The following is a 4,453-nucleotide window of genomic DNA, read 5'->3' as shown; positions in this document are numbered from 1 at the left end:
GGACTGCAGTGGAACTGTGAGAGGAAGAGAAGAGAAGAAAGGATCAGGTTTAACTCATCAAAGTAAGTGCTGTAGTTTAGTTTGAACAAATACAATAGATCTGCCCACTGGTATCTGTTACCAGGACAACCAGCAGAGTTCTGTTAGTTGACAGGAAGATAGACTGGTATCTGTTACCTGGACAACCAGCAGAGTTATGTTAGTTGACAGGAAGATAGACTGGTATCTGTTACCAGGACAACCAGCAGAGTTATGTTAGTTGACAGGAAGATAGACTGGTGGATATGGATGTTATGAATATCATAACACTGATAAAGGATTCTGCCAATGAAAAGAGAGAAACCAATAGACCATATATGACCTTGATGAAACTTAGATTTAGAGAGAAAGTTTCAAGATGATCTGATGTAAGGTGCATGTTTTACTAAACCTTTTCCTAAAAACATGGATGTTACATTGTCTGTCCCAGTCAACCCCCCTTTCTTTACAAGACTCTAGAACACACAAACTAAACTCCAGACACTTAAATGTGGTCTGTATTGCTTCATTAACATTTGATCTACACAACTTGTTAAACATGGCCAATATATATTTTAAAACAAGCTCCTTTTTTGTCTTTACCTCCGTCTCTGTAATGGACAAAGTTCATTTCATTTCCTACTTTAACAGGTCAAGTAAAGCCTGAACTCCGACATATTGACCTTAAAGAACATGGTTCATTTGAAAATGACTAACTTTATTCATAAAATGTGTAACTGACACCAGTGTGCTGCTAACAGTTTAGTTTCCTCCACTGTCCCAGGCTCAAACCAGTGATCCTCTGCTTCTCAACACACGAGACCGCTCTCCTTGAGAATAACCTATATTCAGAGTTCTAGAGCCACACACTCACTATAGCACAATAATTACTATAGCACAGTGTATTTAACAGATGGTGAGATCAGAAACAAATCAGCCCCTTTGTTGCTCTGTTTCAGAGCTACTCTGCTTTCTGACGAAGGAAAACCTTTTCAACTATAAATGTATATTTGGCTGCCATTTAGGCTGCAACAACTATACAGTGGAACACCCCCTGATCTGTTGTTTTATGAAGGGTCACCTACGCCCAGTACCCAAACAGCTAGTCCCATCCTGGGATTTTTATGTTTTGCTTGAGGGGCTTTGAGCCATTTCCGCTGTTGGAGCCGCTGGAAAGAATAGAAATTAGATTTATCTTGTTTAAAACTGCTTTACTTAGCCATTAATCGTATAATGAGTTACACCCCCATACCTTCATGAGTTCTATAGTAGCAAGAGTCTGACACCTCCGGAGGGCTTGATGGCTCAATCCACCAGAGTATGGCTACAACATAGGCATTGTTCAAAGGCATCTCTGTTCAAGAGATCTGTAATGCAGCATGTTGTGGTGATGTACCTTCATGAGTTCTACTGACTGGACATCACTACACATACGGTGAGTAGAGTGGGGACCTCTGAGGGATGATCCTGTCTAGACTTGGCATCGAGAGTATATGAGCTCTTGGTAGTTGACTATATCCCCAAAGTGAGAGACTAACGAGTCACTGAAATAGAACTGAAGGTTCCTAACAGACCCTGATTCTATGATATTCACCAGGTTACCTAACAGAACCCTGATTCTATGATATTCACCAGGTTACCTAACAGAACCCTGATTCTATATATTCACCAGGTTACCTAACAGAACCCTGATTCTATGATATTCACCAGGTTACCTAACAGAACCTGATTCTATATATCACCAGGTTACCTAACAGAACCCTGATTCTATGATATTCACCAGGTTACCTAACAGAACCCTGATTCTATGATATTCACCAGGTTACCTAACAGAACCCTGATCTATGATATTCACCAGGTTACCTAACAGAACCCTGATTCTATGATATTCACCAGGTTACCTAACAGAACCCTGATTCTATGATATTCACCAGGTTACCTAACAGAACCCTGATTCATGATATTCACCAGGTTACCTAACAGAACCCTGATTCTATGATATTCACCAGGTTACCTAACAGAACCCTGATTCTATGATATTCACCAGGTTACCTAACAGAACCCTGATTCTATGATATTCACCAGGTTACCTAACAGAACCCTGATTCTATGATATTCACCAGGTTACCTAACAGAACCCTGATTCTATGATATTCACCAGGTTACCTAACAGAACCCTGATTCATGAAATTCACCAGGTTACCTAACAAACCCTGATCTATGATATTCACCAGATTACCTTCACACATGGAAGACGGGAGCGACTATGTCCCTTATATGGGAAGTGCGGGGTCTGCTATTGGCCGTTGCTCAATTGACGTTGTTTGACTGATCTCCCTAGACTCCGCCCCTAACGAGGCTTATAATATCATAGAACTGGGAACCTTAAGTTACATGTCCTAGTTTGCTAATTTCTCTGTATAAAATGGCCCATAACTTTAACACTAGCAGAGGCCCTGAAACTGATATACCCTTAAAGTATATTATGTTCAACTATTTTAAAAATAAATAAACTTTGTTTTCAATTTCATGTTTATATTTTTCAATATTCATGTAGTAAAAAAAACTAAGATTTTGGACTTTAATTAACACTGTCTTTGGCAGGAGGAAAACCAAACTTGGAGCCCAAAGACGTCCAAACCAGCAAGACGACACCTCTGCTCCCAGATTGGAAAGAGTTTACCAAGTTAGGAAGCCTGATAAGACATACGCGGGGACACACAGGAGCGAAGCCACACCATTGCTTCCAGTGTGGAAAGAGTTTCAAATTGTTACGAACCCTTAAAGGTCATGAACGAATACACACAGGAGAGAAGCCATACCATTGCACCCAGTGTGCAAAGCGTTTTACCCATTTAGGAAGCCTGAAAACCCACGAGCGAATACACACAGGGGAAAACCTTACCGCTGCTCCCAGTGTGGAAAGAGTTTTACCCAGTTAGGAAACCTGAAAGCTCATGAGCGAGTACACACAGGTGAGAAACCTACAAATGCTTAGACTGTGGGAAGATATATTACTCATCACAGTCACTTAAAAGTCATGTGAGAATCCACACAGGGGAGAAGCCTTACCACTGCTCTCAGTGCGCAAAGCGTTTTACCCATTACGAGCCTGAAAGTTCATGAGCGAATACACACAGGGATAAGCCTAAGCCTTACTGCTGCTCCCAGTGTGGAAAGCGTTTTATCCAGTTAGGAAACCTGAAAGCTCATGAGCGAATACACACCGGGGAGAAGCCCTACCACTGCTCCCGCTGTGGAAAGAGATTTAACCATTCAGGAAAGCTGAAAGAACACATGAAACTGCACACAGGTGAGAAGCCTTACAAATGCAAGTCCAATATGAATGTTCAATACACACAATAGGTTGATCAGTAGCCAGTTAGCTAGATGTACAGACCAATATGAATGTTCCATACACACAATAAGTTGTTCGGTAGCCAGTTAGCTGCTAAGTCTTAACACAGCTAGCTATCACAGCTAGCTATCACAGCTAGCTATCAACAAAGTCAAAATGGACTCCAGGCCTGGTGGTGGCAGCAGTGCACTACAACCACTGTTTACCGGAGCTTCCTGAGAGGAACATAATTAGGCTGTATACAGATTGATTAACCACGTTTCCATCCAAAGTTTTTATTTGAGTAAAGTCATACCTTATAAAAACTCACGACAGATGTGATGGAAACAGGTTCTCAGAAGACTGAGGTGGGTTTTAACTTTTTACCTGGGCTTTGCTCCTTTCATATTTATTTTGATTCGGACAAACTCCCCAGTCCCTGCCGGTGACAAGCATACCCATAACATGATGCTGCCACCACAATGCTTATTGTGTTGTTAATGTGTGGTCTATCTCCAGGTCATCAGACTGATAAATAGTCACCTCTAGCCAGCCTCCGCCCAGTACCCTGCCCTGAACTTTAGTCACTGTTATTAGCCGTCTACCACCCAGTACTCCACCCTGTATTCTAGTCAAGGCTCATGCTATATAACTACTGCTGTACATACCTTTTCTATTCATATAAGGTCCGTAATGTCTTTACACACCATCATATACAWTGTAAACAAACTGTATATAATTATATTCCGGACTCTGACATTGTCGTTCTACAATTTCTATATTTCAAAATATTTAAAATACATTGTTGGGATTTGCATGTATTGTTTTGTATTGTTAGATATTACAGCACTGTTTCTCTACATCCGCGATGACATCAGACAAATATGTGTATGAGACCAATAACATTTGATTTGATCTGTGGTCAGAGGTGTGTAGACAACAGATGGTGGTGGAGGTGTTTATGGTGGAGAGGACTGTTGACTCAGTGGAGGACATCCCAGCCACTTGGCAGTGTTGACACTCCTACTTCCTACCTGACTGGTAATAGGACTTCACTCCTACTTCCTATCTGACTGGTAATAGGACTTCACTGCTACT

General features: G+C 41.3%; 1 long non-coding RNA gene across 1 annotated transcript; it reads right to left on the bottom strand.

Moving 5' to 3' along the window:
• Positions 1-1,546: 1,546 nt before the first annotated feature.
• Positions 1,547-1,839, bottom strand: LOC139029407 (uncharacterized). Its single transcript, XR_011481705.1, has 3 exons — positions 1,779-1,839; positions 1,696-1,743; positions 1,547-1,658 (listed from the first exon to the last, which is right to left on the bottom strand). It is a non-coding gene; the product is annotated as an uncharacterized lncRNA (long non-coding RNA).
• Positions 1,840-4,453: the final 2,614 nt, after the last annotated feature.

Source organism: Salvelinus sp. IW2-2015, linkage group LG20 (genome assembly GCF_002910315.2).
Source record: "Salvelinus sp. IW2-2015 linkage group LG20, ASM291031v2, whole genome shotgun sequence".
NCBI classification, from domain to species: Eukaryota; Metazoa; Chordata; class Actinopteri; order Salmoniformes; family Salmonidae; genus Salvelinus; species Salvelinus sp. IW2-2015.
The sequence above is the reverse complement of the archived record's forward strand: the minus strand, read 5'-3'. Positions and strand labels throughout refer to the sequence as shown.